Genomic DNA, 13,027 nt, shown 5'->3' on the forward strand with positions numbered 1-13,027 from the left:
GGTCAACATAGTGAAACCCCATCCTCACAAAAAAAAACACAAAAACTAGTCAGGCGTGGAAGCACACACCTGTAATCCCAGCTACTCTGGAGGCTGAAGTAGGAGGATCATCTGAGCCCAGAAGGTGGAGGTTGCAGTGAGCCACGATCACACCACTGCACTCCAGCCAGGGCAACAGAGTGAGACCCTATCTTGAAAAAAAAAAAAAACAAAAGCCAGAATAGACAAGAACTCTGGATTCTGGAAGGTTAGAGGAGAGGGCTTCTCTGCAGAGGTCAGGGAATAATTCATGGAGGAGGTGGGGTTTGAACTGGACCTTCAAGGAGGTGGTGAGAAGACATTCTGAATTTCCCTGCAAGCATTTTCACATACAAGCTGTTACCAACACAAAGATTCAGTCATGTCATTCCCAAGAGTTATACTCTTTGAAATAGGGAAGAGTTTCAGTGCAATATTACATGGTTCCTAAAATGATAAGTACGCAAAGAATTTAACGTAAGTTGCTTATGTTAAACAGTTCTCACAAAAGAATATATCAGGCCGGGCACGGTGGCTCATGCCTGTAATCCCAGTACTTTGGGAAGCCGAGGCAGGCAGATCACAAGGTCAGGAGATCGACACCATCCTGGTGAACACTGTGAAACCCGTCTCTACTAAAAAAAGAAAAAAAATTAGCTGGGCATGGTGGCAGCCGCCTGTAGTCCCAGCTACTGGGGACGCTGAGGCAGGAGAATGGCATGAACCCACGGGTGGAGCTTGCAGTGAGCAGAGATCGCGCCACTGCACTCCAGCCCTGGGCAACACAACAAGACTCCGTCTCAAAAAAAAGAACATATCAAAAATGTATGCACAGTATCATCTCAGTTACGTCAAGTACACAGAAAAAAGATAAAAGGAAATACTTGAAAATGTTAATACCTGTGACTAGGTATTAAGAGTATGGATTTTTTCTTCTATGCAGTTATTATTGTGCATATGTGTGTACTAAATAGAAAGGAGTATATAAAACATATGTTCAGTTTTAATAACAACAAGAATATAAACATTTAACTCACCACCCAGGTAGAGAAATAAACCATTGCTGGGACTTAGAAGTTCCCTTCTTTCATAGTGTGCCTTCCTTTACCCCCAGATATTATTGTGTTGCCTATTTCCTTAGAATTTTTCAATCTGTGTCTCTCTAAACACCCTATTGCCAAAGTTCCGGGGAAAAAACCTGAGTCTCAAACATAAATTTAGCTGCCTATGAAAAGAACAATATTGTCACTATTAGATGATGGCGCTTGGGAGGAGATAAGGTGAACAGAGCCTCTGAGTCATAGTCCTGCCGTAGCTTTCCCGAGAGTTTACCTGCACCATCTTGGACAAGACAATGGGCAAGACCCCTCTTCATGGGAACAAAACTGTTCTTTTAGACTCTCCATCAGTCTCTTCGGGACTGCCTTCACCCCTCTCCGATGCTGGCTCACCGCTCTCCTGTGTCCCACATTCTTTTCATGATTACTACCTTATTTTGTAGGAACACTGCTTCCAAGAGCTTTTTGAAAAAGGGAGGATACATGGGATATCAACAATCTAAGACCTTGAATAGCTTAGAATTACTTTTATTCTGCCCTTATCTTTAATAGATGGATTGTTTAGATCTAGAATTTTTGTTTGGAAAATGATTTTTCTTCATTATTTGGAAATCTGTCTGCGCCCCCTTTTTTTGAGACAGAGTCTTGCTCAGTCACCAGGCTGGAGTGTAGTGGCACGATCTCCGCTCACTGCAACCTCCGCCTCCTGGGTTCAAGCAATTCTCGTGCCTCACCCTCCCAAGTAGCTGGGACTACAGGTGCACACCACCATGCCTGGGTTATTTTTTATGTATGTATGTACGTATTATTTATTTATTTATTTATTTATTATTTTTTTTTTTTAGACGGAGTCTCACTCTGTCACCAGGCTGGAGTGCAGTGTCGCGATCTTGGCTCACTGCAACCTCCGCCTCCGGGGTTCAGGCAATTCTCCTGCCTCAGCTTCCCGAGTAGCTGGGACTACAGGCGCGCCATCATGCCAGGCTAATTTTTGTATTTTTAGTGGAGACGGGGTTTCACCATGTTGGCCAGGATGTTCTCAAACTCCTGACCTCATGATCCACCCACCTTGGCCTTCCAAAATGCTAGGATTACAGGCGTGAGCCACCGCGCCCAGCCTTTCCCCTTTTAAATTCTTTTCTTTTCTTTTTAGAGATAGGGTCTCACTATGTTAACCAGGCTGTTCTCAAACTTTTGGTCTCAAGAGATCCTCCTGCCTCAGCCTCCCAAAGTACTGGGATTACAGTCTGAAAACATTGTTCCATGGTCTTCTAGCTTTCCATGTTAAGTGTCGAGAAGTCCTAATCATCCCTAAATCACCTTTACTTTCTCTGGACTCTTGTAGAAGCTTTCTTTCCCCTCAATATTGTGAAATTCCACCATAATGTGCCATCCTGTGGGTCTATTTTCATCTGTTGTGTTAAGCACTTGAGGGATCCTTTCTGCCTATCAATTCATGTCCCTCAGTTTGCTAAATGTTTTCGGGTTATTTTATTGGTTTTTGTCCTCTGTTTTTTTCTTTTCCTCTTCAATTATTTGGATATTGGGTCTTTTGGGCTGGCCCTTCGTTTTTCTTATTTTGTCATTTTTTTAACCTCTTTGACTTTTTTCTTAACTTTCTGGAAGACTTTCTATGTAGTATCCTGTTCAATAGCTGAGTTTTTCATTGTTGCTTTCATGTTTTTAATTTTATGAGCTCCTTTTTATTTTGTTCTCTGAATGCTGCTTTGTTGAAACACAACATTCTGTTCCTGTTTCCTGGTTGCAATATCTTCTTTCTCTGAAGGTAATATTGATAGTTTTGTTTTCTTCTCTCTGCATAATTGCTATATCTTTCAAGTTACACTTGACTTTTTTTAATCTTTGTATTTCATGATAATGGCTTTCCTTGGATGTCTAGTGCTACTTGAATGTATGTAGACTTCTGATTAAGATCTGATCTAAATGTGCTGATGGGAACCTCAAAGAGGAGTGGAACTTCTGACTCTGCACCTCACTGTATTGTGATTTGGGTGAGCTGTTTGTTGCATAACCTTCAATGTCAGAATCTGTAGGTATTTCCTCTTGGTCTGGTCAAATTCTCAGGGAGGCATCTTCCATTTTCCTGCTTGATGCTGCTTGTTCTGAGACTTTGAGGATTCTATGGTACACATTGGATTGGCTCTCAGCTTTCCCCATTGCTGGCTTGGAATTCAGCTTCTTGATTCTATTACTTCTACCTTTCTTGTAATTGGGAGGTGAAAAAAACTAAATAACAAACAAACAAAGGTAGGGCTATGGTGTGAGGTTAAACTCTGGATCCTAACATAAAATTTTTATTTCAGAAAAGAGCCAGACCTGTGTAAGAAGATGCAAAAATCAAGGACATTATGTATGTCTAGCTGTTCAGCTAACTTTTCAGTCACTTGGGGTAATAAAGGAAATCCTGGATTTCTAGAACAGCAGAATGTTAGAATTGGAAGGCACCTTGGGGCTAATCAAGCTGACACATGTACAGAAAAACCCCCAAGCCAATCAGCCTATATTTGCTCCAGATGGCATTCTCTGAGCTTTGCGTTTGCCTGGCCTAATGGACAGCTAGCTCCAAAGCCTTAAGTACACATCTCCCAAGAGAAGAGTGGGAGCCCAGAAGTCTGGGATCTCGAAGGAAAGAAAACGTTAACAGGTGATCTGCCCAATGGATTAGGTACTCACAGAGGCACCAAAGAAAACTGTATGCAAGTTGCCTCATCAGGTTTTGCCCCTTTCAATAAAGTTCTGAATATTTGGAAAAGGCTTGATCCTGGAGGGGAGGGTCAAAGCGTGATTATAAGGAAGAATGATGGAGAAACCCGTCATCTCCCATTGCGCTACCATGGGTAATGCAAGGCTAGAACCCTGATTTCCAAACCCATCATTAAAACCTGTGCCATGGGGCAAGTAATAAAAACTATTGTTATAATACTTCTAGCAGCCTCCATTGGTAGAATCATGGTAAAAAAAAAAAAAAAAAAAGGAACCAGAGGCTTTTAAGATGATCTTAGATGTCATTCTGGTTGTTCTTTCTCTTGTAATTGCACTCGTTTGGAAATATACTGACTTGATGCCATACCCTCCCTTTTTTGTTTTACCATATTTTGTATTTTTTTTTTTTTTTACTGAAAAATCTGCTAGACAAATTCTAAAAGAGCTGTAACCCTATTTTTATATTTTGTATTTAATTGTAATTATGTTTATTTATATGAATGGGCATTAAATTCATGTTTTTCTAATTTCAAAATGTGTAAGTATCCTATTTTCCCACATACCCAGCCCTTAGTTTCCTTCTCTAGAGTCAACCAATGTTATCAGTTTTTAAAATGTATCTTTCAGAAACATTTTATCCACGTACAAGTAAATAAGCACATATTCCTTTTTTCTTCCTTTTTACCTTTTGCACAAATGGTAGCATTTTATACAAGGTTTCTGCACCTACCTCCCCACCAAATACCGCTTACTGTTGCCTCACATACTTCTGCATAATAGTCCATTGTATGGATGAACCATGATGGATTTAGCCAGTCCATTATTGATGACCCCCTGGGTTATTTTGTCTCCACTTTTTCTTTTTGGGATTTTATTTTCTTTCTTTCTTCTTTCATTTATTTCTGAAAAATAGGACGTAAATATTTAGAATTTTTTTTGAGACAGAGTCTCGCCCTATTGCCCAGGCTGGAGTGCAGTGGCATGATCTCGGCTCACTGCAACCTCTGCCTCCCTGGTTCAAGTGACTCTCCTGCCTCAGCCTCCCGAGTAGCTGGGATTACAGGTGCCCACCACCACGCCCAGCTAATTTTTTGTATTTTTAGTAGAGACGGGGTTTCACTATGTTGGCCAGGCTGGTCTCAAACTCCTGACCTCATGATCCACCTGCCTCATCCTCCCAAAGTGTTGGGATTAACAGGCGTGAGCCACTGTGCCCAGCAAACATTTAGAATTTTAATAGTTATTGCCAATTTACTCACTAAGAAGATTATAATAGTTTACATTCTCATCAAATAGGAATGGAAGTGCCTGTTTTTTTCAGTTTCACCAAGACAGGTTATCCTCAGTCTCTGAAATATTCATCTAATAGGTGTTATTTATTGAATTTTAGATAGCATTTTCCGCAATTTAAACAAAAGGCAAATAATTATCAGATAAAAATTACAAAATAGGAAAAGCAAAATGAGATGATTTTTAAAAATCACAATCCCACCCAGCAATAATAACAAAGTGATAACTTGATGGGTGTTTACTGCCAGTGCTACAATTTATATTCCTGTTCTTCCTTTTGTTTTTTGGTACAAGTATGGTAACATACTCTATTTATTGTTTCATAGCTTATTTTAAAAGTTAATAGCATATGATGAATATTTTAATATTATTAATTACCTCTGTCTTTAAGGTATTCAAATTTTTATTATACAAATTTTGAAACATGTAAAAGTAGATACAACATCATAATGAGCATCCACATATCCACTACCTAGATTTAAAAATGATTAACATTTTTCCATTTCATTTCATCTATTTCTTTTTCTTTGCTGAGTTTTTTAACATACTTTCCAACTACCACAACATTTTACCTAAATATATTTACAGATATTTCTAGATTTTAGTAGACCACTATTCCTCAGTTCTCTTCATAATCTGGTACCATTACAAGTGGTTATATACATATATGTGTGATTATGTTATATAATATATAATTATGCATATGTCTAATAGGTGTAATTTGTTTATTTTTAAAGATAATCTTAGATGTCATTCTAAGATGACATTACATATATAATATACATATTATATGATATATGTATTTTGTATGTACATATACATATAATTAGAGATATGTATTATACATACATGTAATTATGTGATAGAGTTACAGGGCTGCTCTGAGGCAAACCGGCGGAACCAGGCAGACTCCTTATCCTTCAATACCAAGCACCCTTGTCCTTTCTCTTAGAGAAGCAGCAAAACCATTTACACAAAGTTGCTGGGAACATAACCAAATAATACATACTGAAGAGCTCGTAGGTCTTTTAAAATTTCTCTTCAAAGCGACATTAGCTGTGAGGTAGCTAGGGAAGAATTAATATCCTTGTTTTTAATACCAGAAAACAAAGGTTCCATGAAGCTCAGGACTTGCTGAAAGGCCACACACTAAAGAACAGAGTTGGGATTCAAACTTGTCTTCTTACTTTAAAACCACGTCCTTCCTCCTAAGAATTTTGCATCTTAAAAGAAGACTGCAGGAAATGGTGGTACTTTACACAATATGACGATTTGGTGATGTGGAATTTTGGGCTTTGGAGGAAGGTATTTGGGTAAGGAACTACCTTTTCAAAGACTCCAGTCTCCCTGCCTACCCTACCAGGAGTTTGAGATGAGCTGATGAGGATCTGCCTTGGAGAAAGAACTGGTTGGGGAGATTTTGCAAAGAAAGAGCTATGGGATATAGGGATTTACTGGATATTGGAAAAGAGGAAGAAGCATCGGGGAAGATGCCAAGGTTTGATCTGGGATGAAAGGAAGAATTCAGGCTTGGAGCTGATTATGGGGAAGGATAGTACCCATCCATTTCACATGCTGCTTTTGGAAAAATCTCTAGATAGAGGTGTTGAGTAGTCACTTGAAGATGCAGGATTAGAGTTCAGAAAAAATATCTATAATAATAGGATAATAGATAATATAATATATTATCTACAATGAGTCCTAACTGTAGAGTTAGGACTCATTGAGATAGAGGTGATGGTAGGTAGAGGCCATGGCAGGAGATGAACAGAGACAGAATTGAGAGTAAGATGTGGAGAGGCCAAGGATGAAGTCTTTTTTCTTTTCTTTTCTTTTCTTTTCTTTTCTTTTGTTTTCTTTTCTTTCTTTTCTTTTCTTTTTGAGAAGGAGTCTCACTGGGTCACCCAGGCTGGAGTGCAATGGCGTGATCTCAGCTCACTGTAACCTCTGCCTCCCAGGTTCAAGCAATTCTCATGCCTCAGCCTCCCAAGTAGCTGGGATTACAGGTGCCCACCACCACACGCAGCTAATTTTTTTGTATTTTTAGTAGAGATGGAGTTTCACCATGTTGGTCAGGCTGGTCTCGAACTCCTGACCTCAGGTGATCCACCTGCCTGGGCCTCCCAAAGTGCTGGGATTACAGGCGTGAGCCACCGTACCTGGCAAGGATGAAATCTTAATGTAGAGTCATGTTTAGGGTCATCAGAAGAAGGAAGTGACAAATGAAGGAGACAGAGAAGCACTGGAGAGAGAGAATGAGAGGATAGTGTAGTACCACCAAAGTCAGATGAAGAGTCCCACCAAAGAAGGCAGGGCTTGGTCAAAAGACCAAAGGTGGCTGGGCTGAGGCAGGCGGATCACGAGGTCAGGAGTTCCAGACCAGCCTGACCAACACAGTGAAACCCTGTCTCTACTAAAAATACAAAAATTAGCCAGGCGTGGTGGTGCACACCTGTAATCCCAGCTACTCAGGAGGCTGAGGCCGGAGAATCACTTGAACCTGGGAGGCAGAGGTTGTGGTGAGCTGAGGTCACACCATTGCCCTCTAGCCTGGGCAACAAGAGCAAAACTCTGCCTCAAAAAAACCCAAAAAACAAAAAACAAAAAGACCAAAGGTTACAGGACATCAAGGCGGATGACAACTGAGAGAAAAGGCCATTAGATGTGATAAGAGCTGAGAGCATGTTTTGCACTGAGTGTTTTTGGGGAAAGTCAGGTTGAAGGATTATGAAAGGGGTGCAGTATGGATAAAATATTATATCACTCCATCACCTTATGTGCCTTTGCAGGGGTGATCATCCCCTGACCATGGCAAGGCAGTGGGACATACACTCCTCTCTCTCTGCTGCTCCAAGCCCCAGCTTCCATTCTCTTGCAAGTACATATTGCACCAAATCTGTTGTAGTTCCTTCAAACTTCCTTCTTCCTAAATAAAAACATTGACAAAGTTAAAATACTCTTTGCCCTCTACCACATAATTACCTAAATAGCTGCATGATTCAAAATTTCATAAGGAAGGCCCTGGCAATAATGAGAAGGGAATGGAGAGCAGAAGGGAGAATGAGGGAGATTGTGTGTTTGTATGTTTAATTAAGATATACTGTGCACATACAGGAAAGTACACAAATCTTAAGTGCACAGCTTGATGAATTTTTACACAATATATGCTGTATAACCAACATGCAGACCCTGATATAGAACATTTCTAGCATTCTGGAGGGCTTCCTCCATGCTTCTCGCTGTGATTATGGAGAACTTATCCAACTCCAGAGAGGAGAGTTGGACAAGTTCTCTCCCCATGGGGGAGAGAAGGAAGGGGCAAGTGCTGGGAGCAGCAGAGGAAATAACTTTTTGGTATTCACACTCCTAGATAATATCTGCATCAATTATCCTGTCTTTAATGTTTTGGCTGCTCCTGAGAAGCAGGATAGCATGATGGTAAACAGTGTGGACACTGAGTTGCTGCATTGGGTTTGAATCTCAGTTCTACCACTTACTGGCTTTGTGACCATTCATAACTTATACAGCATACCTCAATTTTCTCATCTGTAAAATGAGGCAGTAATGATACCTACCTGACAGGATGAGGGAGAGGATTGAATGAGACACTGAGAAAAGTGCCTGGCACTTTTATGGTCAGCATTCAATACATGTTAGCTCTTTTTAAACCATTAATGGAAACTCCAGGTGCACTACCAGAGCCAATGGAGCATATATGTTGTGAGTGGGTCATGTTGACCCTTCAAATCTCATCCTTAGCTATATCTATAATACCGCTTATAAGGAACCAGGGTTTTTCACTAGGTCTCCCTTCTCTTACACGGGTACACACTCTTTTCAGGATTCAGTCTCTCCCTGGCATCTCTGATCCAGCCTATCCCTGAGCTCTGCACATGCAGCTGAGGGAGTGGAAATGCCAAGCCTAGCTCTGGTGGTGACCTTATCAAGACCTTTCCAACATACTTGCTGGGTCATCGGAAAGGCTTGCTCACTGTGCAGTCCAGCCAGCTTCCAAGGAATTCATCAGTGGGCTGGAATTGGGGTGTGTTTGACCTCGGCTGCTCCCACGGCTTGCCCCTTCCTTCTCCCCACCCTGACTTCACTTCTGGAGTTGGACCAGTTCTTCACAATCGGGGCCAGAGTGACAGCAAGGTGTGATGGATGGATGAGGAGCCACAGAGTGGCAGGGTGCTTGGTCAGAAACTCAAGGCTGTGTTTATGAGAAGGAAGAGGCTGTTTCCTGGAGCAAGCATAATGCAGCTCTAAAAAAGGCAGGGGAAATACATCATGCAAGGGAGCATAACCCTGGGAGGGCCGCTGGGAATCAGAGTACCAGAGAAGCCCTGGCAGGTCAAGGTGCCTCTGACAAGGCCTTTTTTATAGGCCATTTGCGTGAGGGTTTGCTGCTGTTCCCTGCAGAGCTGACAGCCACTCAAGGTCTCAGTGGGAGCTTGGAAGCTAATCTTAGCTGTTGCTTTCCAGACCTTCTCCACTGGTCCTGCTGATGCATTTGGAAAAGAAATAACAAACTCTATTGTTTAAAAAAACTGCAAAAAATTACCATTTTGGCTGTTGACTCTTGCATTGCTGCAAATAGATTGGGGTCATCAGCTCCTTCCTTTCCCTCCAAACCCAGGGCAAAAGAAAGTTTAACTGGATTCTCCCGGTGGTTAAGAGAGGTACCAAAATGTGTTTTCTCCAAAGAGTCTTAACAGCTGTTTATCCCTAAAGCATTCTTGCTCCCCTGATTTCCTTGAAGATCCTACTGTGCTATAAAGGAGCCTCTGGATAAAATGAGCACTCTGTGTTAGTCTCCTGTGGCTGCTGTAACAAATAGCCACAAACTTAATAGCTTTATACAACAGAAATTCATCCTCTTACAGTTCTGGAAATGCAAAGTCCAAATTGAGTCTTATGAGGTTAAAATCCAGGTGCCAGTAGGGCTGGTTCCTTCTGGAGGCTCCAGGGGAGAATCCATTTCTTGCCTCTTTCAGCCTTTGGTGGCTGCTGTTATTTCTTGGCTTGCAGCCCCTTCCTCCATCTTCAAAGCCAGTGGCATAGCATTTTCTACCTCTGAGCCTGCCTCTTTCGGCTTCTGTCATGTGTCTCTTCTGTAAACTAATCATCCTCTGCCTCCCTCTTATAGGACACGGGATTAATTTAGGGCCTACCTGGATGATCCAGAATAATTTCCTCTTTTCAAGATCCTGCAAAGACCCCTTTGCCCATGCAAGGAAACATTCACAGTTTCCATAGGGTGAGAAACTGGATTTTTTGGGGGTCTGTGATGTTTTATGTTATGTGTCAACTTGACTGGGCTAAGGGATGCCCAAATAGCTGGGAAAACATTATTTCTGGATGTGTCTGTGAGGGTGTTTCTGGAATCGGTAGACTGAGGAAGGCAGACTCATCCTCACCCATGTGGGGGTGCATCTGCAACCTGTTGAGCGCCTGAGTAGAAGAAAAAGGTGGAGGAAAGGGCAAATTTGCTCTCTTTCTGCTTAAACTGAAATATCCATCTTCTCCTGCCCTCAGACATCAGATAACAATGCTCTTGGTTCTCAGGCTTTAGGGTTCAGACCAGCACTTACTCCATCAGCCACTCAATTCTCAGGCCAGATGGCAGATTATGGGACTTAGCCTCCATAGCTGAATGGGCCAGTTCCTGCAATAAATCTCCTCTGTCTCTCTCCTCTCATTCATATATATATATATATGAGCTATACATATATATATGAGCTATACATATATATGTATAGCTTTTCCAAAAAAGCATCTTAAAAATTGAATCTGATTTGTTTTTTAGTTTAAGCATGTACTTTCAAGCTCACCACACTTCTCACACTCTATATTGGCATATTTCCAATTTATTCATTACATATTCAGCCCCTGAAGGCATTTGAGTTTGCAACCTCTGGGGCAAGGTCTTTTGGGATGTGATAGAGGCAGCCACATTTTCAGGGTGAAAGCTGTTAAAATAAGGACAACTATGTTTACAGCCATATCCTATTATATAGGAGATATATCTATATCTATATCTATATCTATATCTATATCTATATCTATATCTATATCTATAGCTATAGCTATATCTATATCTATAGCTATAGCTATAGCTATAGCTATAGCTATCTTTCTATCTCCTCTATTGGTTCTGTTTCTCTGGATAACCTTGACGAATACAGGGGCCATTATTTAGCCTACCATACCCTTAAGTAACTATAGGAATTTATTGAACATTTACTGTGTGCGAAGTACCATGCTAAATGTCTTAATGCAGGCCCTTTTAACTCTCCAACCTTGTAAGTAGCCACTGGCCCTAATCTGCAAGCAATAACAGCTAACACTCATATGATTCTAATTATGTGCCAACTTCTCTTCTTGGGCTTTAGATATATTAACTCTCCTAACCCTCACAGCAACCCACAAGGTATGTATCATTATCTCCATCTTAGAGGTAGGGAAACTAAAGCATGGACAGGTTAAGTAACCTGCCCAAGATCTTCTAGCAAGAGGCAAAATTGGAATGTAAACCAAAGCACATAATTACTAAACTTTCTGCCAGTCCAGCTTTGTTCTTCTTACTTTATAGCAGAAGAAAATGTACCTGGCTCTCGGTTGTCTTTAAGCCATTGACACAATGAAAGTGGTACTGTGATCTGAGGGTCACCTAGGAGGTGAGTGGGCCAAATATTAGGGTTTTTTTTTTCACTGCCTGGATGTGTTCCTTTGCGTTCAGTAGTGCCCTTATATCCCCTTTGAAACTAAGCATTCTTGGAGGAGTAACATATTGTCATTAATACAGTGGTGTGAATAGGTTTACTGATAATTTTTTTGAGATAGGGTCTTGCTCTGTCATCCAGGCTGGAGTGCAGTGGTGCAATCACTGCTCACTGCAGCTTCAACCTCCTGAGCTCAAGTGATCCTTGCACCTCAGCCTGGATGTAGCTGGGACTGCAGGCACCTGCCACCACAACTGGCTAATCTTTTTGTCTTTTTGGAGAGACAGGGTCTCACTATGTCTCGAACTCCTGGGCTCAAGTGATCCTCCCACCTTGGCCTCCCAAACTGGCATGATTACAGATGTGAACAACCACATCTGGCCCTGAGAAATTTTTGTAATAGAAAGAGGAGCACAAACTTGGAGAGTTAATAAAGAGAAAGCTGGTATGCAGCATGCCAGGGTCAAAAAGTGGGTGGAAGTTTGCAGAATAAAGTGAACCAACTTCTGTCCTGGGAGGAAGAGGACATGGGAAGATGAAGAAAGAAGAAAGAAGAGAGAAGAGAGAAGAAAGAAGAAAGAAGAAGGAGAAGAAGAAGGAGGAGGAGGAGAAGAAGAAAGAGAGGGAGAGAGAGAGACAGAGACAGAGACATAAAAGCAGGCTTGACTTGACAAATGAAAATTAGAAGGTCAAATTTGCTTCAAGGTGGGCAAGCTGAAAGTGTGGAACAACTAGAAATTGGAGCAGGCACTTTACTGGGAAGCAAGGTGGAGAGAAGAGATGATAAAAGGAACTCACTTCTTTAGACTTTTCATTCCAATAAAACCCCAATCCATAAACACAATCTGTTAACTCAAGAAGTATTCATTAAATTCCTACTGTGTGCTCAGGGCTTTTGTAAGAGCTGCCACTGGAGAGACTCCCACCATCATGAATACAATCATGATGTAATAGAAAACTGGCAACCCAGGGGCCTAATTCTAAAAGCAATCTTTTCACCAGCAAAGCATTTTAAAAATTGACTCATATTTTTAAGTTTAAGCATATACTTTCAAGCTCACTACACTTCTCACATTCTATATCAGCATATTCCTATTTATTCATTACTTATCCAGCCCCTGAAGGCATTTGAGTTTGCAACCTTTGGGGTAAGGTCTTTTGGCATGTGATAGAGGCTGCCAAACTTTCAGAGTGAAATGTGTTAGGCCAAGGAAA

The 13,027-nt window shown here is 41.2% G+C and overlaps 1 non-coding gene across 1 annotated transcript; it reads right to left on the bottom strand.

The window, feature by feature from the left end:
* Nucleotides 1–4,192: 4,192 nt before the first annotated feature.
* LOC116466179 (U7 small nuclear RNA) lies at nucleotides 4,193–4,256 on the bottom strand. Its single transcript, XR_004247422.1, has one exon. It is a non-coding gene; the product is annotated as a U7 small nuclear RNA (small nuclear RNA).
* Between the last annotated feature and the right edge of the window lie 8,771 nt (nucleotides 4,257–13,027).

The sequence above is a fragment of the Hylobates moloch genome, unplaced genomic scaffold (genome assembly GCF_009828535.3).
Source record: "Hylobates moloch isolate HMO894 unplaced genomic scaffold, HMol_V3 SCAFFOLD_3, whole genome shotgun sequence".
NCBI classification, from domain to species: Eukaryota; Metazoa; Chordata; class Mammalia; order Primates; family Hylobatidae; genus Hylobates; species Hylobates moloch.